Source organism: Acomys russatus, chromosome X (assembly GCF_903995435.1).
Source record: "Acomys russatus chromosome X, mAcoRus1.1, whole genome shotgun sequence".
NCBI classification, from domain to species: Eukaryota; Metazoa; Chordata; class Mammalia; order Rodentia; family Muridae; genus Acomys; species Acomys russatus.
Window position 1 is genome coordinate 92,974,972 of NC_067169.1, and position 23,849 is coordinate 92,998,820.

The 23,849-nt window shown below is 40.9% G+C and overlaps 1 pseudogene; it reads left to right on the plus strand.

Annotated features, from left to right (window-relative positions):
* Nucleotides 1-20,030, plus strand: part of LOC127185404 (U2 small nuclear ribonucleoprotein B''-like) — a 20,909-nt pseudogene extending 879 nt beyond the window's left edge.
* The last annotated feature ends 3,819 nt before the right edge of the window (nucleotides 20,031-23,849 follow it).

Here is a 23,849-nt window from a genome sequence, read left to right on the forward strand (position 1 = left end):
TTGGTCTGTAAGTTGTAATACTGGTTGAGAGCACTGAATGCTCTTCCAGAGGTCCCAGATTCTTCCAGATGATCCTTGTTGAATTCCCAGCACCCACGTGGCAGCTCACAACTGTCTGTAACTCCAGTCCCAGAGGAGCCGACGCCGGTACACTGACAAACATGCAGGCAAAACACCTGTGCACATGAAATAAAAATAAATAAAATCTTCCTTAAAAAGAAAAGGGGACATTTGTTTACAAAGACTATCCATATGCTATCCTACTGTTTGTGGTGAATGCTTTAATTGTGCCACTACTACTGGATGTTTTTTTCAAAAACAGATGTCTTGCCCAGTATTACAACCTAACCTAGAAGGAGTTTTTTGTTTCTTAGCCCATGGTGTAGGTTTCAGGCTACAATATATGCTTCAGAGTATGTTTACTCCATCTGATGCTCTAAGCACTCTGGCCTTTTGTTTCTGTCCTTTAGGGTCATACATACTATTAACATTCGTCAAGCATCTTATGTGACCCTCTTAACTCACAGTCCTCATAACAGCGTTATGAGTTTGATGTTTCTGCTCTTATATAACACACAAGGAAGACCTGCATCTCCCTGGGTGACTCACAGGGTAAGTGAGGCTGGACTACAAGTCTCCGGATGCCAGACTGTGAAATCTTATCACAGTCTTCTCCTATTTCTGAGTGCTTGTCCTTGAAAGCTTTGGATCCCTTCCCTCAGTGGACCTAGAATACCGAGAAACCTCTGTCTCAGTCTGCTTGGCAGGCTATCTTTGTCCAAGTCAAACCGGCTCTTTAAAAGTGACTTGCACTTGGATTTCCACACAGCTTTTCATCGTGTCATCAGAATACAGTCTTTAAAAAAAAAAAAAAAAAAAAAAAGTCTAGGCAGATATGAAGACAAGTGTGCTTATTAGAAGAAAAATGAAAATAAACCGGCATGTTCATCAAAAGAAAATATCTGCAACTTTCACACTGACACTGATTTTTTTTCCTGTTTACTGACCTCTAAGAAGATAAACTAGATGCCATGGAAACAAGTTAAATGGACTTCAAAGGGGATTCCTGAAGTAAATGTCAGTACTTGCAAAGAAAATGAATGGTCATTTTTAAAGGTGTGAAGCAGATCAATAGGAGCTGGTGAGTGTCTTCTAAGCCATACTGTTAAAAGAATACAAACAGAGATTTAAAGGACACTGGGACCAGCTTCCTGTCATTTGGGAAACGCACACAGATAGACACAAGCGCATCGATGTTTATATGTGCATAGGGTGGTGGACTGTCTCTGGAGGCATATACGAAACACTGACAGAGTGGATGCTTCAGTGAAGCAAGTGGATGGCAAAGGTATCACTTATTGATACCTTCTGAATTTTGATGTGCTGGTATTTCTGTTAGAATACTTTAGCTGGATAGCACGTAACACTTTTTAGAGAATGGCTAGTCACATGTGAGTTTATGGAACATACGTGCAACCCAAGGCAGTATGTCTTAGGCTGTTTTCATGGAAATGGTTCAACTGCTTCCAACCTCCAATCTCCTTTGCAGCTTCCTTTCTGCCTCGCCACTCCCTGCAAGCTCCACCACACCTTCCAGAAGATCAGTGTCTTCTTTTGCTCTCTCCCTGGCAGCAGGGCCTCCAGCTCCGCTCTCTCACTCCCTTCTAATTAATGTAACTAGGCATTGTGTTCCATAATTACAGGGTTTGTCAGGGAAATCAATAGTTGCCTCCCTTGTGACAATGACATTTTAGCTCCATCAATCTCCCTAGAGCCCAGTGGCTTCTCTGAGCTAAGAAAACTCCCAAGATGATTAACATGTGTATTTGTTCTCACTCATCTTAACGAATGCATAAATATCAGCAGATTCTCAATGTACATAATTCTATATCGTCAAAGTATGAGTATTTTGGAGAGAATATGATAGGTATATATTTTAATTGCTTTTACCAAGGTATACTTTACATACCACAAAATCCACTGTATATGCTTGTGTGCCTTACAGCAAATACAAAATAACTGTATGGTCAAATGTATGTGTTTGCATTGATCTTAAGAATCTAACTTAAAATCTAAAATCACAGTATATTTCAGATACTACTCACTTTCTTGCCTCTGATCTCAAATTCAAAGCATTCTATACTCATTAATGGAAGAATTCTAGCATTATTGTGTCTTTAGAACCATGACCAAGGTATGGTGGCACACACCTGTTACCCAGCATTTGAGAGGTGCAAACAGGAGGATCAGGAGTTACAGGTGAGCTACATAGAGAGACCCTTTCTCAAAAGCACAAAGGCTCCTGGCTCTCCATTCACCTGCAACACGGCTTGCATAGAGCATATAGATCATGTGCCCTAGCTCAGTTTCTCACCTCTAGCTGCTTTCTAAAGGTCCCTTTAAGACTTATATGAAAGGGTTCTTCTCCTTTTGCCTTGTTATTGTTTTGAAAAGGGGTCTCACTTTGCATCCCAAGTTGGTTACCCTAGACCTTATAGCAATCCTCCTGTCTTGGCTTCCCAGAATGCTGAGAGTACAGACAAGAGCCACCACACCTGTCTAACACCAAGCACGCACGTGCGCGTGCGCGCACACACACACACACACACGGGGGGGGGGGCAGGGAGAGAGAGAGAGCCTCTCCTGTGAAGCATTGCTGGTGTCCTGTAAATCATTCCATCAACATCTTCAATCAATTTGCACAGCTACATCTGAAGCTCTCATAATGGAATACAGCCTTGGTTTGAGGGTGAGCCTGGATATCAGCTAGGAATCAAGAACTCCTTCCTTTACTATCCTTTCTCAATTTTTTAGCACAATTAACCAAGAAGATATGTTCTTTTTTTCTGTCCAAAGAAGGACTTCAGGTTGCCAATCAATAGTGCACACCATCATTATTACCTTTTTTTTTTTTTACACTATTCTAGCATACGTTAACAAGAAGGCAAGGTGGCATGAATTGTCGCAGACGAAACCATATAGGCACTGCTTTCTGCTTTTGACAAAAAATTGCACTAAAATTAGTCCCTATTCCCCAAGGATTTGAGCCAGGGAAAGCAATTTAAGTTCTCATCTTGTTTTTCTAGCAATCAGTATGTAACCATTAAGCAACTGGTAACAAAGAGAGTGCACTTTATGTGTCTGTGTGATGAGACCAGAAAATGGTCTCTGCCATCAACTATAGTGGCACTTGGAGTCATTGGAGTTGGAAAGGGAAGGCCAGAAACAGTTTTGCAGCACTGAACATACTATTCTGAGCAAAACGTGAAAATCGCCCCAAATATTCAGATTAATGTGGAATATTTGTCAACTATTTTTATATTTTTAATTATCTATCATACCTCTCCTTTTAAAAGGCATTTCCCTCAGTAATTTTCACTGAAAGAATGTTTCTTCTAAAAAGACAGAAACACATGGCCAAAGCTATTTGTTACTTTATTTTGTTTGTTTTTTGACACAGGATTTCTGTACATAAGGGGCTGTCCTGACACTCTGTATACCAGATCGGCCTCAGACTTACTGAGATCCCCCTGCCTCTGCCTTCTGAGTGCTGGGATTAAAGTTGTTCACCACCACCTGGGAAATAGTTATTTGTTATTATTTTTATGTTTATGTGTGTTTTACTTGCATGTACACCTACGTACATGTATGCTTGGTGCTCACAGAGCCCAAAAGAGGGCATCAGACCCCTGGAACTGGAGTTACAGATAGTTGTGAGCTGCCATGTGGTGCTGGGAATCAAAGCTGGCACATCTGGAAGAGCAACAGAGCTCTTAACTACTAAGCTATATACCCAGGCCTACTTGTCACATTTTTTCAAAAGAAAGAAAATTTGGTAATGATTAGAAACAATTGAGAGATCGCACAAAATATGACAGTCCACAAAAGGGAGTTCTATCCAGACATCAAAAATCACCTTTCAAGAGTTTTGTTTGTGGTTGTTGTTGTTGCTGCTGTTTTACATTTTTAGATGTTCTGGAACATAATATAAAAGTTTCTTTTTAAGCTGTAAAACTCCAAATGGTTGTCATATATTTTCAGCATTGAAAAACTATTCCTATGTGTTAGTCTATTTTGAATTTTTATAATGAACTGCCTGAGGCAAGTTTGTTCTTTTTTTTTTTTTTTTTTTTTTTGGTTTTCCGAGACAGGGTTTCTCTGTGTAACCTTGGCTGTCCTAGACTAACTTTGTAGACCAAGCTGGCCTCAAACTCACAGCGATCAGCCTGCTTCTGCCTCACAAGTGTTGGGATTAAAGACATGCAAGCTTCTTTTAACAAAAAGAAAAACAAATGATTTTGTAGCTTAAAAGGATTTGGAGACTAAATGTCCAAAAATCAAGCAACACCATTTATTTGGAATCTGGTAAGGACTTAACAAAGATCATATCTTAACACAATGGTAGAAGTGCATATGTGTGGAAGAGATCACATCTTTGAACAGGAAACCAGAGATCAGGATGGGACCAGGCTTACTGCTTATAAAACAATCCTTAGTAAGAACTAACTCATGATCTCAAAAGAACTACTTTGATCTAAGAACCTCCTACCACGGAGATGGAAAGCTGGCTCAGTGGTTAAGATGACTTTCTGCTTTGCCAGAAGACTTGAGTTGACTCCTAGCACCCACTGGGCAGGTTGTAACTGTATGTAACTTTAGTACCAGGGTAATCCAATGCCTCTGACCTTCATGGGCACCTGCACACATTTCCCCACATAAGCACACACATGGACACATAATTAAATATAATAAAAATAAAATTTAATAAAAGACCTCCCACCAAGCCTTGCCTCTTAAAGGTTCTACCACTCGGCATATCACCAACTAACCATGTATCTTACACATGAACACTTAGGGGACACATTCAAAAACATTATAACCCAATCTAAAAACACTTTATCACCCCCAAAAGAGAACTTGCACCCATATTAACCCAAGAAAGAAAGAAAAACTCAAAAGATTATAAAAAGGGAAAGCAGGGGACTGGAAAGATGGCTCAGCGGTTAAGAGCACTGACTACTCTTCCAAAGGACCCAGGTTCAATTCCCAGCACCCACATGGCAGCTCACAATTGTCTATAACTCCAAGATCTGACACCCTCACACAGACGACATACATGCAGGCAAAACAACAATGCACATAAAATAAAAATAAATGAATTTTTTTAAAGAAAGAAAAAGGGGAAGAAACTCACAAAAAGAAGATACACAAACGTTCAGATTTGTTCATAAAAAGGAAGTGCTGCCAGGCATGGTGGTGCATGCCTTTAATCCCAGAACTTGGGAGGCAGAGGCAGGCGGGTCGCTGTCAGTCCAGGACAGTCAAGACTACACAGAGAAACCCTGTCTCGAAAAACCAAAAAAAAAAAAAAAAAAAAAAAAAGGAAGTGCCATTTCCCTCATCAGAATGACAAAAATTTAATCTATTACTGTCTTACACACACACACACACACACACACACACACACCAGTTAGGGGTATAAATTGTTGCAATCATTTTAGAAAAGAACCTGACAGTAATTGTTAGGATTTATTAATTTTCATTTTATGTACATCAGTGTTTTGCCTACACGTATGTTTTATGCCAGGAGATGGCATCTGCTTGCCTGATACTGAAGTTACAGATGGTTGTGAGATGTCTTGTGGGTCCTAGGAACTGAATCCAGCTCCTTTATAAGGCAATAAGTGCTCTCAAACAGTGAGCCATCTCTCCATCCCCGTTGTAATCAAAAGCAAGTAACACTGGAGTCAACTAGCTTTGGGAATCTACCCTATAGAACATAAAGAACAAATTATCTAAGATTATATAGACAAAACTGATTTTTGCCCAGATAGTAGGTTACAGAACAATGCAGATAATTTGATAACATCTTCATACGAGTAACTGATCTTGGCATAAGAAACACATTCCTGATTTTGGTCCTGCTAAACCTATGCTTAAAGGTAATAGTCTCAATCTCCAGAGAGGAAACTGGGCCTCAGAGTTGTACACACAGCTGCCAAGTTTCTATTCAGGTCCATTTAGCCCCCAAACCAACAGGAACGGTAACTTTCAGGTTCTAATATCCAGAAACCGCCTCTGTTTTTGTTTTGTTTGGGGTAGGGGCAATAATCTTTTTGGTAAATAATTTTTGAAAGTTCTTCACATATACCCTGGAAAAGTTATACAGCGTTCAGTTCCCAAGTAGGAGCACAGAACCAAAGGTGAATTTGGAAGGAGAAATTGGACTGTTTCTGCTGTAGGTGCTAAGATAAGGAACTAGAAGTAAGGGGGTAGGGGGTAGGGGGTGGGGGGTAGGGGGGGGGGGGTGAGGGTGGGGGGGCATAATCCCTGTATACCTGCCCTTCACCCTGTCATACTGGAATGGTGTGACTCTTTCCTATAGTAGTAGTATTGTTCCTACTGTGAGTGAAAAGACATGTAACTGACATCAAGATGTCTGCCCAGAGGAAAAGCTAGGACGAGAAGTCTGACAAGGAAATATCAGAGAAGCCATTTTCTTATACGTCATTTTTCTTTTTTAGGAGGATGCACTTCCTTGAGAAATGTGATTGGTTAAAGAATATGGGGACAAGCAAAGGAAAAAAAAAATAAAGAATATGGAGCCATCCTGAAAATGTCTGACACACCACAGAATGTGCTGCAATCCCTTCAAGCATCACTGTGGCAGTTTGAATAAGAATGGCAGCCTGGCGTGGTGGCACACACCTTTAATCCCAGCACTCAGGGAGGTGTACAGGCAGAGCAGTGTATATATAATAAATAAATCTTCTTTTTAAGTCAGTTGTGCTTTTTTTTTTAATAAAAGGGGGGGAGGGCTTCAGGCTTGGCATGGGGCCTTTGTGGCTTTAATGATCCTCATATGGATCATATTTGTTACTGAGGTAGGAGAAGGTGTTGAAGGTCTGAGTGACTTAACCCAGGGTGTACCTTTGATGCATAATGTGCTAAATCAATCAAGAGGAGAGGAGAATAGAAGGCAGATAAAGTGGCCTGTGTAAGTCACTTGAAAACAAATGTAGCAAGATTTGTGTCAAGTCAGGTTCCTGGGTGAATAATTTATAGAATATCAAACGTTGAGCTTCTAAGCTTCTGGAATGCCTTGGTACCTGAATGACAGTCCACCAAAGAAGGGGATAGCACAGAGATGCCAGTTTCTGTAGGGAAAAAAAGACTTTTGTGAAGTGGGAACCACCTTGGCCGCTTCCCTCATGGGGTACCACAGTTGTCTGCAGGTGGAGATTATGGAGAGCAACCAGAAACATCAACTGAATTGCAGATTATATTTACGGTTGTGAGCCTAGCCTTTAATGGCTGAGCCATCTCTTCAGCCCCTGAATTGCAGATTAATTTGCTTCTTTTTGGGGCGGGGGAGTTTCGAGACAGGGTCTCTCTGTGTAGCCTTGTCTGTCCTGGACTTGCTATGTAGACCAGGCTGGCCTCGAACTCATAGCGATCTGCCTGCCTCTGCCTCCCGAGTGCTGGGATTAAAGGCATGCGCTACCGTGCCCGGCTCTAATTGGTTCTTTCTTTGTTGTTGTTGTTGTTGTTGTTGTTGTTTTCGAGACAGGGTTTCTCTGTGTAGCCTTGGCTGTCCTGGACTCGCTTTTGTAGACCAGCCTGGCCTTGAACTCACAGCGATCTGCCTGCCTCTGCCTCCCAAGTCCTGGGATTAAAGGCATGCGCCACCACACCCGGCTGGTTCCTTCTTAATATACAGCATATTTGGTTTGGGGCAGATAGTGGAGCCAAGTGACTCTTGGTTTCTGGTGGACCCCAGATGCATCAAGGACAAAGAATTTCAATGGATAGATATAAAAATAGAGCAGTGTTTGATAAAAAGGTTTCAGCTTCCCTAGAGATAGACAAATGTACACTGCGTCTATGTCTTCCAGGGGGGTAGAGACTATTAACACTATTAACAGAGCCTGGGGCTGTTTCAGAAGCTAGCTGTGCTCAGTGAAGAGGAAGTGGCCAGGAGTCTAGGAGGCATGGGAAACCAGCTAGAAGCACGCAGCAGGCACAGCAGGGGAGAGTGTTGCTCAGATACTTCTTACCTTTGGATGAACAGAGAAAAAAACCACTTGGCCCCTCTGAGCCTTTCTAGCATGTGAAGATGGAGCCCCATGACAGTGCCCCAGAACGAGAAATGAGGGCAGATTCCAGAGGATTATAGAGTTTAGAGGTTTAAATACAATAGTGCCTCAAACTCATACCGCTATATACAATATTTCTTTTTTACAGGGGTAATTGATACAAGTTCTTGGATTGTTTCATGCTTTTTAAATTTTAAGACAGTCTGTTCCTCCCATTCTCCCCTTACTCCCCTCCCCTATGACTGTGACTGAGGGAGGAATGGGAGGATAAAAGGGACGGGATAATCATTGAGATGTAATATGAATAAATTAATAAAATAAAAAAATTTTAAAAAGAAAAGAAAATTGTGACAGTGTGCTTCTGGATTTAACAAATATATGAATAATAAATAAATAAATAAAAAGACAGTCTGTTCCTGTCACCATTAAAGTAATGGTTAAAGAGTTCAGTTGGAGGTATTCTGCATGGGTAGAAAAGGACATTCCCAGAAAACATGATTACTGTGGTGGTTTGAATGAGAATCGGTCCCCCATTGGCTCAGACTCTTGCATACTGTCTTCAGCTGATGATACTGTTTGGGAAGGTCATGCATGCAGCCTTCTTGGAGGAAGTATATCATCGAAGGCATGACTTAAGGCTTTAAAGCCTTTCCTTACTTTTAGTTCACTCTCTCTGCTTCATATTTGCAATCGAGGATGTGATCGCTCACATTCTGATGCAATGTCTGCTGCTTGTTGCTATAACCTTTCCACCATAACGGACTCATCCCTCTAAACCTATAAGCCAAAATAAATTTTCTTCCTCAAGTTGCTATTGGTCATAGTATTTATCACAGTGACAGAAAAGCAACTAAAACAATTATTGAACAGAAATCCTCATTTTAGGGAGAAGCTAATTCCCTAAGTGCTGCCTGGGATGGGATGTGTCTGAAGCCATCCAATATAGGCTACTGCCATTGTTGCTAACTCCATTCTGAAACTTCCCAGCAAGACGCTATTGCTAATGACACTATATGTTCTGGTTGCAAGGCAAAGAGACTCAAGCTGGGACTGGACTACGTACTTCCCTGCCAAAGCATTCCTAGTGCCGGCCACTGACAGTCTTAGTTATGGACCTCTATACCACACTGTAGACATGCCAAGAAAGGTGTGATTTTAATGGTACAACAGTGGAAAAAACTGTTACAGGTACAACCAAATATTTCTCAAGGAAGGAATCTACATTTGGTGCTATAATGCCAAAACTGTGGTAAGGAAGGTCATGGGCCTAATGGGGGAAGATACTTCTTTTGTTAAATGAATAGATTCCTGCCAGATAACCTTCTCAGCATTTAGGTTTACACCCATAGATCATTGCTATTGTTGGCCTTAATCAGACACCAACAAAAGTAGTAGCTAGTGGTAATTGCAGAGACAATTGATGAGGCTGCTGAGAATAAAGAGCCTGTTGTTATGTGGGCATGGTGGCCCAGGACCCATCCACAAATGGAACAAAACAACTAGACATCTATAGCACTTCCTCTGATGCTCAGGAAACATGGCAGTAGAGGAAGTGAAAGGACTATACAAGATGGAGTAAAGTGTGGAACACTGTAGAATACTATCCTCTGGAAATGTCATAGCCTCAATAACCAGAAAGAGTGTGGCTACCTGAATGAGACAGTTTCATGAACAGACCTGTTAATATTCCGTCATCAAAGGAAAGTGGGGAGGATCCTGAAACCTTTACCTGAAATTCTAGCTACTCACTTCCACCTGCATCCGCCTCCCAGCTATATGTGATTTTGCATCGCATAATCTCAGGAAGGGCAACTGAAGTGGGTGTTCCATCCATGCAGTTTTGGGGACTTTTTGATGAGGAAACTGTTTTTAGGTTATGAACATGCCTATAAGTAGGCCCAATAAATTCACCACTTCACAAAGTTGCACTTGGATATAATTATTTCTTTGGTCTTTCATATGTGCCACATCTTGGGATGACTAGACATTTATTCAAATGTCCCCCGGAAAAACATCACAAGACAAGAGTGTAGAGGAAATTCACATTTCAATGAAATTGCTGTCGGTTTCTTATGGGCACAGGTAAAGGAATATTAATAGTGAGGGGAATTGGTTATAGGGAACATACAAAATTCAACAAATCAAAATCGTGTACTTCTTCAAGTACCAAATATTAATTACGACTTATTATGTAACGGTCGCTGTTTAAAGCACTAAGGGATTTGTCAATGAACAAAACAGATGAAAATCCCTACCCATAGAGATTAGGGAGCAGAATGAAGCAGCCAACTCACAAATTAGATACAGATATATTATGGCAGATGGTGAGTAGTACTACAAAGCAGTCTCCTTCCACCCTTGCATGGTTGTTAGCCACTGTAGAACTCATGGCAGCTTGCTTCTTTAAGGCCAAGAAAAGAGAGCAGTTGTCTGTTCTCTAAACTCCATTGTTTCATTGATATATCTACCCTGAGTATGTAATGTTGGGTCTCATAAAGATAACTTCAAGTATCAGACGCCTCCCTTTTAAAAGAGGTATGATTCATTCACTTCACTGGGTCAGGCTCACTCCAGATAATTTCCCAGTGGACCAACTCGAAGTTAACTTTATATTAGGCACCTTAATTAAATCTAAAAGTATTTCTTGAGGTTTGACCATGTCTATTTCCTGGGGGGGGGGCCAGGGGCGGGGGTGAGCTGGATTATGTAATTTGTCCCAGATAATTAAGAACGGTGCCCATGGCAACAGCTTGAATGAAAGCTGTGGTTGGGAGAGCGTGTTGGAATCACAAGAGCAAGGGTCTTGTGTGCCTAACCACGAAGAATCTCCTAAGTAGAGTGAAGGAGTAGTCGGTTTCAGTCAGTTGCTCAGCACCTTCAACACGCTAACTACATCAGCCTGGAGTTCTCTGTAGGTAGACTTACTGACTTCAGGTCAGTGGACAAGACTTTGAAGGTGCTCAGCTGTCTCTTAGGTTGACTTAGAATTTCATATATGCGGAGAATGTGTTTTCATCACGTCTATTCCCGTTCCCTCCCCTCCAGCTCCTCTCTGCTATGTCCAGTTTCAGGTGAACTTGATATATGCTAGAAACCTCAATTGAGAAAACCCCCCTCCCCCACCGCCAGATTGGCCTATGAGTAAACTGTGGGATATTTTCTCCATTCTTGATGGATGTGGGTGGGCTAAGCTCACTGTGAGATGTGACATCCCTGGCCAGGTAGCCCTGGATGCTATAAGAAAGCAGGCTGAGCAAGCCATGAAAAGCAAGCCAGTAAGTAATGTTCCTTCGTGGCCTCTGCTTCCGTTCCTGCCTCCAGCTTCCTGTGTTCACTTCCTTGGATGACGGACTACCAACTGGACAATGAAATAAACCCTTTCTCCAAAAGTTGCTTTTGGTCATGGTGTTTTAGCACAGCAATAGAGACCCTAAGACACACCCCTAGCTCCATCATCACTATTCCCTCCAAATTCAGGTGCTCTCTTCTTTAAGAAAGAGACCGTGGAGTGCCAGTGTGTGTGTGGGTGCAGGACCACCTTCTGTAGCATTGATGGACTGTCTTCAGCAAGAGCCTCATTGCACAGCTCAAGCATAGTGAGATGATGGAATCTTGCCTTTGCTTAGCTGCTGAGAATGATCTCAGGTCCAACACCGTCTTGCTTCAGGCTGTGAAGTCTGTGACTGAGCTTTGTATGTGTGACATTTCCAGATATTTAAGAATCACCTGAGAAAACTGAGAGTGGTGGCGCACACCTTTAATCCCAGCACTTGGGAGGCGGCAGAGGCAGGCAGATCTCTGTGAGTTCAAGACCAGCCTACAAAGCAAGTCCAGGACAGCCAAGGCTACCCAGAGAAACCCTGTCTCGAAGAAAAATCAAAAAACAAACAAACAAACAAAAACAAAAAGAAAGAAAGCAAAAAAAAAAATTCAGCTGAGAATTTAATTTTTTTTTCTAGCCCCAATCTCCAGAGATTCTTATTCAACAAGCGGAGGTGAGTCCTAAGAAGAATCCTGTCTCACACTTGCTGGTGATGGCTGCGCTACTGATCTGAAGACCACGCCTTGAGACTCACAGATGTAAATCATTCCTTGTGTCACCCATTCAGCAGACACTGCTACTCTCGTCTGGGACCTAGACATAGAATGACAGGGCTGGAGAGTGAAAGGCTCTCTCTCTCTCTCTCTCTCTCTCTCTCTCTCTCTCTCTCTCTCTCTCTCTCTCTCTCAGCCTAAGCCTGGGAACGTAACCCAGACAAGCTTGGGAAAGTGACCGAGAAAGAATTGAAGGCCAGTTTCAGTTTCTGAGATCAAGGTGGCCAACCAAGATAAACAATTTCAACTAAGGTAAACAATTCTCAGAAAAATACCATCTGGAAATTCTCTGGAAACTCCCCAACACCGCTCCCTGCCAAGAATAGCCCCCAAGACCAACGACCCCTGCAATAGCCAATAACATTTAGACAAGCACCTTTAGGGACCACCAGAGCCAATCCTAACAAAGGGCACACAGCCCCTCCTAACCTTTGCAGTTTTAGCCTTTAAGAGTAGCCTGTAACAGTGACTCGGTGTGCCTCCCTCCCGAGTGAGTGCTGAGTTCCCCTGACCCGCGTCAGCAATAAACCTTGTGCTTTTGCATCGACACTGTGGTCCTCTAGTGGTCTCTCGCGATGACCCCCTACCCGAGTGGACTCTAGGGTCCAACAAGAGATGGTCCAGCAATTAAATACAGTTGCTGATCTTTCAGAGGACCCAACTTTAGTTCCCAACACTCACGTTGGGTACCTCACCTGTAATTCGAGCTCCAGGAAATCTGACACCCTTTTCTGGCCTCCACAGGCGTGTGCACATGCACACAAAGACACATGCATATAAAAACAAATAAACACAGTAAGTAAATCTTGTAAAGTGTGATAGCTTGGCTTGTGTCCTATGGGAAATGATGGTGCCAGCAGACAAGCAAGCTTGTTGTCTTGGGTGTCATCAGGACTGTGGAATAAGCACCAGGGACCAGGGATAACAGAAGAGGCCCCAACCCTGCCAGTCAGAAAGGCTTTCTGAAGAAGACTATCCCCTATATGCACTTAATGACATGATAAAACATCTCTATCACTTTGTTAATAAGGAAATGAAGAATGTGATGAACAGTATACGTCATGAGATTGAGATCACAATGACACAACTATAAGCTTGGTTCTCACGCATAGAGGATCAAATGACATGAACGTGAACAAAATAGGAAGAACACTTCTCTCTATATGCTAATAATAGTTTTTGCTTTTAAACATGTCTTCACTTTTGCTAGATTAATAATCTAATTCCGAAGGGGTGGGATATGTACCTATTCTCACTGAAGGGAAAAGAACTGTGCCGAGCACAAATGCAAAGGGGCAAATGTCACAGGGCCCATGTTAGAATTCTGTCTATCACAACCTCTAAGGGCACATGCCCACGAAGCAGGTAGCCATATGAGGCTAGAGTTCAGAACAAATGTCTGGAAGGGGGCATGCATGTTATGATATCATCGACACATAGATGATACTTAAAGCTATGAGACTGGATGAAGCCTCCAGAGGAGTAATACTGATCTATATGAGTTCTGAGTCCTGAGTCCTGGAGAGCACCAATGTATAAAGTTTCAATAGATGAAGTGAAAACAACCATAGAGACTGGGATCCAGAGGAGCCATAGTCAGGTATGGTGATGCACATCTTTAATCCCAGGACCGAGGAGGCAAAGGCAGGCAGATCGTTGTGAGTTTGAGGCGACCATGATCTACATAGCCACTCAGGGCTATGCAGTAAGCCCCTGTCTGATTTCTTTTTAATTTAAAAAAGTACAGAAGGGTGGGAATCAAACTAAAAGAGTGTGGTGCCTGAGCCATAGATGGAGAGATACTTCTGCTAAGTCATGGGAGAGGATTATTGAAGGTGGCCCTGGCAAAAGCTGTTGGGTACGGTGGTTCCGATAATAGCTTACCTAGATTGTATTTAAGAGAGAAAAAGGAAAGAGGAAAAATTGGAGTTGCCAAATATACACAGGTCTTTCAAGGAACTTGTTTATAGAGAGGAGGCAAGAAATGAGTACACTGGTTAAAGGAGAAAGTTGGGTCAAAAGACTATTTTTTTACAATGGAAGAAATAACATCACATTTATATGCTAATAGAAAGTGTCCAGTAAGAGGGAAAATGTTTAATTATGTGTTGGTGACAGGGTTGGTGGGGAGGCAGAGCAATGATACTGACTGAGCAGGAGGAATGACTAGGATTAGAATCCAGAATGCATATGGAAGGGCTGTGCAGGTAAGATGGATAGAAATGTGATAGAGGGCACACTATGGGCAATGATGCAGGCAGGAGGATAAATGTGATTGGAAAGCCTTTGAAAACTGTCTCCTTGTATTCTTCATTTCACAGCCAAGTGGAAGTGTCCCCTGTATCCTTCCATATTGCCTAGAGTGTCACTATGAGTTTACTTGTAGGTGTTTCTCAAAGGGTGCTATTAAGCTGTTTCTACCACCAGGGAGAACTTTAGTACTTTTGTGTTTGTCTTAGCTCTTAGGCAAGGTTAGTATGACTTTAGTTTATCTTTTTGTAATGTTTATAATGCTTGACAGGAAAGGACTTCATTGAAGGGGAGATAAACCTGTTTCTGTTTTGATCCCAAGTGTGGGATGGAGAAGAGGGCAGGATGTTTACAACTTAGATGTGAGAAAGCAAGATATTTTTCCACTTGGAAGTCGAACTACTTAGTGGGGGAGCTTGGTGAAAGACATCACTGAGAGGATATATATAAATAAATATTATATATATGTATATATATACACATACACACATATATATATATATTTATTTATGAGCCCAAAACAGGAGAGGAGGCTTTTTGGTTGGGACATGGTTTTGGGCTGTTCACCCCTGCACTTCAAGAGGCTCCTAAAGAGAACTGCCCCAGGGAAAGCTTCAAGGCTTTGGACTCCAGCTGAACCTTGAGGTTTCAGCTGCTGCTCCCAGTTCCAGCAGCAACTTTGGTGGAATTGCTGGTCTGCTGAAACCCTGATGACTATGCCAGGGACTGATATCCTTAAGGTTTCATTGTAGTGCTCTTTAATATCCTTTTCTGATTGTTTGGGTTAGTCGGATTGTTAGGGAGGTAGGCTCGTTTAATAAGTTCATAATAAAATATAATTGATAAAAAAAATTGGGCCTACACTTCATGTTGGCAGTCCACTAATTGCCTGTGTTATGGTTCCTTCTAATGACTTTTGACTTTAGAAACTCTTAAGATGCATGCTTTTAGTACTTAAGGCTTGATGTTTCATCTTTACTTTCAAATTTTTCTATACTGTAGGTTAACATATGGGTATAATCATGGCTCATCTTTTATGAGGTTGTTTTCAGATGTCCTTTGCAAACTATTTAATATTGAGGCTTATTTATGATAATTACTTGCATATTCCATGCTGAATTACAGTTTCAAACAATATTTTAAACTCTCAAACACATATAATTACTTTAACATTATAAAAAATTAAAACTCTTTAAAAAAGAAAAAAGAAAACCTATCCAGTACACCTAGCCACGATTTTCAGATATAATTCAAATGCTAAAACATAAATGAATTAAAAGAAAAACTTTTTAACTAAATTCCAAGGGATGCTGTAAAACTTTTATATCATTTGCAACTGACCTTTGAGAGAAACTGATTAAGGCATTGATTCTGCTAGAGGCCCTCTAAGAGCAGACATGTCTAAGGTAATACATTTAGCAGGCTTTTTTCCTCGAAATTCTGCTGTCAGCTAAGCCCAGGTATCTCGGGACTAAAAGAAGGGTTCTCTTCTGAGTTATGCTATTTCCTATATAGAAATAGAGTACTTGCTGCCACTGAAGACAGAGATGCTTACTTTCATCCTGAGGAGCTTCTGAATAAGATGTAGGTAATGGTTCTGTGTTGTTTTAAGTCACTGCATTTGTGATAATTTATTAAGGTAGCAATGAAAACTACTGGAGAGATAAAGGCAGCATTGACATAGGGTGGAAAAGACTCTCTGGGAAAGCCCTTAGCTTCTATCTGGACTCTGCATTCCTAGAACACAGGAGTGAAAGAGAGCTGGATCCATAAGCTGCATTCTATACTGGTCGTATGGCTCTTAGAATGTGTTTTCCGAGTTAACATTAATTCTACTCCACAAAGCACAAGGCCATGCCCATTCGGCAGCCAAGAGTTATGGTGCTTTGCAACTGCACAATATGTTCCTGGGAAGTTTTCACACGTGACACAAACATCAACATAAATTGAAAACAAGACAGCAGGAATCATAAGAGGTGTCATGGCTTGGAGAAAGGAGGACCCCGCCCCCCAGACAAGACTATAAATGTGACAAGATGAAAGAGAAAGAGAGGCAAGGCTCCTTACGGAAAGAAGTGAACTGTCATCCCTAGCCAAGAAAAAAAAATGATGTAGGCTCACTTTGACTCTTTCTTACCTTGAAAGCCTGGTAGTGCTGAGGGAAGTCACAAACCATTATGTGGCCCAGGTCGGTTCTCAGCTGGAGGTTTCACCTAGCACCTTGGCCTCCATTCTGATCCTAGAGAATGTGACCTGCAGCATTGGAAAACAGGAAGCCTACTTGCCTCAGGGTTTCTCCTGGTTCCTTTGCTAGGCAGCTGCCTAGACACCGGGGAGGGGAAAGCTGCATACCATAACATTTTGAAGCAAGCCAAAACCAACTTCTTCAGCACAGTGCCGGGCCATCTAGCTAGAACCTAACAGATGGCTCACCTCCTTCAACTCAAAGGGAGCTAAAGGGAGAAATAGTGTTTACTTAGGATAATAGGCAAGGTGAGGAGGGGTGCCCAGTTCTCAAGCCAGCTGGCGATTCTGCAACTCCAGGTGCCCAAGTGCAGTCCTTGTGTTCTTTTCAAAGATTATTTTTTTTCTGCACAACTACTGTATTTACAGTATTTCCCACCCATCTCCACCAAACTCCTCCCACCCCATCTCACATTTGTGGCCTCATCTTTATGTTCTTATGTCATTAGCCAAAAAAAATGCAATTTAAAATATTAGTACTGGGGATATCACTCAGTGGCAGAGTAATTGTTGGCTATTCTCAAGGCTTTGAGTTTGATCCCAAGCACAGCAGAATAAAATAAAATGAAATACTAAAACACTCCGTTAGAAATTAGGCAACACGTATAGAGTAAAAATGTCCTAAAATCAAATATTTGGTGAAAGAATTTCATCCAGGTTATAAAAAATTCACATATATATGTTGGCATATAAACATATACAAACAATAGCTGCATCAATCCTAAATTACAAATTAGATAATATGATTAAAAGACAATCCACATATTTTTTAACATAGGGAGAAGATTTGAACGGAAACTTCATAACTATTCAAAAGTCATACAGATTTATTTCAAACAATCAGACAGCAAGGCTTGAAAATGAGAAGCAAACCTAGGGCTGGTGAGATGGCTCAGAGGGTAAAGGTGCTTACCACCAAGCCTTGGCCACTCAAGTTTGATACCAAAGACCCACATGGTGAAAGGAGAGAATCTAACTTCCACAAGTTGTTCTCTGACCTCCACACATGCACTATGGCATGTGCATGCCTCCCCCAGATAGGGGTACACACACACACAAAAAAAAAAAAAAAGAAGAAGAAGAAGAAGTGCTGAAGGGTTTTACCCAAACACAGATATCAGGCCAAATCACACATGATTTATATCAACAATATGAATGACAATATTTAAAAAGAAGAATTGAAGAGATCCCTGTATGCTTTGTTTTGTTTTCTCACTTTGGACACGAGGTAGATATTGTGGCTTTGAAGACTATGAAAATGAGAGGGCAGGCTTTTATTATATTTAAGGAACTGGGCTCATCTACAAATGCTTTGAGACAGTTACAAGGATTTCCACTTTATGGTAAGCCAATGAGAATTCAATATGCAAAAACAAATTCCGGTGTAATATCGAAAATGCATGGCGCTTTTAAAGGCAAGGAGAAGATGAAAGTTAAAATTATGGAATAGGCTTCAGCAGCTGGAAAAAAAGGCCTGATCAGGAAACATCAAATTTAGCTAATAACAAGGAAATGCAGCACCAAATCCTCAGGTCCCCAGTAGCCCTCCAAACTATCTCTTCTTCCCTACTAACTTACCAGAAAAGATGAATGCAATTATGTTATTCATGTTGTTCAATCAGTTCCCTGGTTCAAGAACGTTAACTTGGTAGCCAGGAGACATGACATTGCATTTGTAGATTTTGAAAATGATGGTCAGGCTGGAGCTGCCAGAGATGTTCTACAAAGGGTTAAGATTACACCATCTCTTGCCATGAAGATGCCAAGAAATAACATTTGGGATGCCAGTTGTAAAGGACTTGGTGTTATTTATAGTGTTTTTTTATCACATTCAGTCAAGTCATTTTAAGTGGTGGAAAGTGAAAGTGAAGTTTGGGGGGTGGGGGGTAGGCACCTAAATTTGGTTTTAGTTTTGGTGAACTATGAAATGCAAAGCCTTAATTGTGTACAAGAAATTTTTTATTTGTATTCTGGGTACTTTGAATGAGCTGGGTGTGGTGGTGCACACCTTTAATCCCAGCGCTCAGGAAGGCAGGCGGATCGCTGTGAGTTCGAGGCCAGCCTGGCCTACAAAGCAAGTCCAGGATAGTCAAGGCTACACAGAGAAACCCTGTCTCAAAAAATATATATATATAAATCTCCCAGTGTGTTGCTTTTTTGAATGCTCTTAGTAGGGTCTTTTACAGAGCAAAGGGGGGTTTTCTTTCAGATTTGAAGAAGTCTGATGCATCACTTTTTCCTTTTAAATGAATGCTTAGAAAAAAATATATTGGTCGAGTATCAAACCTGGATGGACTGCTTGAAAGGCAGCTATGCTAACCACCACACCAGTGCCTCAGCTTAGCTTTTCTGTGAATTATGTTTTTGATGCCAAGTCTAGATACTGTTTGCAGATCTCTATATCCTGAAGACATCCTGAAGACTTTATCACGAGTTTTTATTCTAAGAGCTTTAGTTTTATGTTTACACTTGAGTTCATGATCCACTTTAAGTTAATTTTTTTGTATAGGATATAATATATAATATGTAATCAAAGGGAGCTTCTCCCTACCCCCATGTGTGTGTGTGTGAGTGTGAGTGTGTGTGTGTGTGTGTGTGTGTTTTATTTCCTCACCATATATTGAAAAAACATTCCCTCCATCAAATTTACAAAAATTATTTGATGTACTTATGGAAATTTGTTTCTAGTTTCTGTGCCCTCTCCCACTGGCCTGGGACTGTTCTTCCAAAACATCATGCCTTTTTGATTTCCATAGCAATCCTGAATACCAGGTAGAGCCGTTCAATGCACTTTAGTTTGCCCCTACAATTCAGTCATGTGCTTGTTAGGGTTTTGTCTACTTAAGGCATCTAGTTGAGGCATTTATTTAATCAGATTGGCTATAGGCTAACCTGTAGAGCATTTTTAAATTAATAACTGATGCGGGAGATCCCAGATCACTTTGGGTGGTGCCACCCCTGGGAAAGTGTTGATGGACTCTATAAGCAAAGTACTAAGCAAGCCATGGGGAGCAAGCCAGTAAGCAGCATGCCTCTATGGTCTCTGCATCAGTTCCTGCCTCCAGATTCCTATTTTGAGTCTCTACCTTAGCTTCCCTGGAGGATGAATTTCTACCTGTAAGCAAATTAAACCCCTTCATTTCTCAAGCTAGTTCTGTCAGTGATCTAGGAACAGAGCAAAGAGACAGCATAATAGAGAGCAAAGTAGGACAACCCATTGATTATTTACCAGTATGTTGCTTAGTTTCTATGTGCTTGGAGACTGTCCTTTTGTAATTCTGTTCTTGTAACCCAGACTTGTTGACTCGTGCCTGTCAGGAGACTAAAGCAGGACAACTAGTGTGAATTCAAGGCCAGTCTGGGTTAGATAGCAAACTCCATCTGAAACAAACAAAAAAAAAATCAAAATGCCGTTACTGAGTTTTTATTTTGGTTACATTGTGGTAAAACCATACACTTTCTAAAAATTTTGTTCAGATTTATTTAATGACATGAGTTATGATCTATTTTTATATATGTTCCTGAGCACTTTAAAAGAATGTAAGCTCTAGGTAGAGTGTCTACACGGATGTATTTAATTTTGTGAATTCCTCCTACATTCTTACTTGTTTTCTGTCTAGTTCTTCTAATAACTGCTGTGAAAAGGATGTTGATGACTCCAGCTATTGCTGTCATTGTAGATTAATATATTTCCCCTTTCCATTTTATCAAGTTTTGCTCACATGTATTATAGCTCTGCCGTTTGGGGCATATATGCTCCAAACAGATTTTGACGTCTTTTTGGTAAACAGACACTTTCATAATCAGCTAATGTCCCTGCAATTTTCTTTTTTCTTTTTTTTTTTTTTTTTTACTGTTACCTACAATATCTGACATTAACGTAGCACTACCTGCTTTTCCTTTCATGTTTGCATTATATATGCATGTGTATGATACAGAAATTGTGTGGTCTGAGTGAAAATAGCTCCCATAAGCCCATAGACAGTGGTACTATTAGGATGTGTGGCCTTGTTGGAGGAAGTGTGTCACTGAGGTCTCAGAAAGCTCATGGCAGGTCATATGTCTCTCACTCTTTTCTGCTTCTTGCCAGCCCAGACATAGATCTCTCATCTCCTTCTCTCCAGCACCATGTCTGCCTGCACACTGCTATGCTTCCCACCATGATGATATTGGACTAATCCTCTGAAACTGTAAGCCAGCCCCAATTAAATGCTTCCCTTTATAGTAGTTACCATGGTCTCTTCACAGCAATAAAACCCTAAAGATATACATGTATCTTTAGATACACACACACATGCATGCACATTTATATATTCTTTCTCTCTGTTTTTAAATTTACTTATTATTTATACAGTATTCTGCCCACATGTATGCCTGCACACCAGAAGAGGACCGACATCACATTCTAGATGGTTATGAGCCACCATGTGGTTGCTGGGAATTGAACTCAAGACCTTTGGAAGAACAGACAGTGCTCTTAACCTCTGAGCCATCTCTCCAGCCCCATTTATATATTCTTACACTTTTAACATAAGTAGATTTCTGGAAGACAGCAACAGTTCTGTCATGCTTTTTAATTTTATAATTGATTTGTTTAACAGCCAAAATAAAATTGTATATATTTATTATATACAACATGATGTTTTAAATATCTTTATGCTGTGAAATGGCTCAAAAGAGCTAATTAACATATATTACTTTAGGGGAGGCTGGGGAGATGGCATAGTGCTTATGAGTACTTACTGCTCTTGCAGAGGACCGGAGTTCAGTTCCCAGCACCCACATAGTGCTTCGCAACCATCTATAACTCCAGTTCTAGGGGATGGCACCTGTTTTCTGAGCACTAGGGGCACCAGACGTAAACATAATGCATATACATACAAGTAGGCAAAACATTCATACATATATTATAAAATACATTTAATTTTTTGAATAAAACAAAATATGTTACTTCATGTATTAACCAAATTCATAGTATAAGCACCTAAAATCTACTCCCTTGGGTGGTTGGGTTTTTGTTTGATTGTTTGTTTGTTTTTTGATTGTTTGTTTTGTTTTGTTTCATGTTTTTGGTTTTTAGAGCCAGGGTTTCCCTGTGTAGCCTTAGCTGTCTTGGACTTGCTTTGTACACCAAGCTTGCCTTGAACTCACAGAGATTCACTTGTCTTTGCCTCCCCGAATGGTGGGATTAAAGGTGTGTGCCATTGCGCCTGGCTCTCTTGGTAAATTTTAAGACTATATTATCATTAACTGAAATGGCCATGTTGTATAGTAGCTCTCTTAACTAGAATGTTGCAAATTTTGGTCTGCATTTTTCCACCCTATCTTTATAGTTCCTCTTAACTACTATTATACTCTCTACGTCTGTGGCTTCATATTTTTATTCTTTAAATCTTACTTTTATTTTCATTAATGTGTGTATGTGCTCGTATACCACATGTGTGCAGATGCCCACAGGGACAGAAGTGTAGAGCCCGCACTACTAGTCTAGGCTACAGCGAGGGTCTGCGGATTGAAAAGACGACACAACAGTGGTCATTCGTGCTAAAAGAATGCAGTTTATTGGGAGTAACAGAGCTGCTTATGTAGGGGAGGAACCAGCAATCGAACAGCACTGTGGAAAGTCCCCAAGAGGAGGCAAACCAAGGGCCAAATCATGAGACTCAAAACAAGGAAAATGAAGGCAACCAGTGGAGCACACTGCAGACAAAAACAAGTAAAGGTTAGTACCAACACAGCTGCAGTTTCCCACACAGAAGAGGGCACTGGATCTGGGGTTACAGGCAGTTGCAGGCTGCCTGATGTGAGTGCTGAGAATTGAACTCTTGCTTCTTCTATCTCTCTCTTTTTTTTTTCAAAAGATTTTATTTTATTTTTTGGCATATACATTTATATTATTACATGTAAATAAAAAATAAAAATAGAACCACGAAACAATCAGGGATCATATGAATGTTACATTCATGGTGTTTTGGCTATTTGTATTTGGCAACCTTGTAGAACACATCTTTCCTATCTTGGTGATTCTAAAATTCTGAATGTAAATCAATAGCTATCATATCTCATCTCTGTCAAATTAAAACATCTATCTAGACCTAAAAACATCTTAACCCCTGAATAGCTAAGGTTAATTCTAAGATGAAACTAAATGTTCTTACTTTTATTTCAATATGAAATTGAACTTATTTCAGTATGCAGATGCTTTGACTCCTTGGCTAAATTTATCCTTTCTGTAACTATGGGATCCCATTCTAGTTTAACAGTTACTGGGCAAGCAATGAGCAGTTATTTTTTTGTGTCACATACTCCCTGCTCTTGCCATCTAGCTACTGCCATGAGAAGCCTAAAAGTAATGGGCCTTGGCCAGTCATGGACTAGAATCTCAAAGGGAAATCTCCAAATCAATCTCTCTCCTCCTTTCTCTATCTCTATGTTGCCCAAGCTGGCATCAAACTTATGGCAGTCCTCCTGTCTCAGCTTTCCAAATGCTGTTACTTTAAGTTTGAATTACCATACTTTGCCAAACATTTTTGTTCTTTTAAATTTAAATTTTCTAAATTTATGAGAGAGAGAAAAAGAGACCGGGGGGGGGGGGGAATGTGCTCATGTGTGTGTCATGTGTGTGCAGGAGCTCTTGGAGGCCAGAGGATGTCATATGCCCTGGAGCTGGAGTTACAGGCGTCCCAGTGTGGATTCAAGCAACTGAACTTAGGTGCTCTAGAAGAGCAAAAAGTGCTTTTGATCACCAAGCCATCTCTCTGGCCCACTTTTTCACCTCATAATTATCTCGTGCATGTTGTTTCACTCACTGGTGTAAACCTGTTTAACACACCAATATATTTTCTCTGGTTTTTTTTTTTTCAATCATTTGGAAATTTTCCTGGGTTTTGGTTCAATGAATAATTTTCAGATGAAGCCCTGACATTTTGCGTATGTCTGAACTGTATTTGAACCTGAGGTTTTAGCTGCTTTCCTGTGATGATTATGTCATAAAAAGGGGGGGGGAACAAATGCACTTACTGCTACTTTTGTGGTGAAAGTCCAGGTTATCTTCTAGGCTCCCTTCCACGTCTGAGGGAGGGCTACTGAGTAGGAATGAGGGTTGGAGGTCTTCACATAGACTCCATCAATACTTCCCCGGCTTACACAACAGCTTCTACTCTC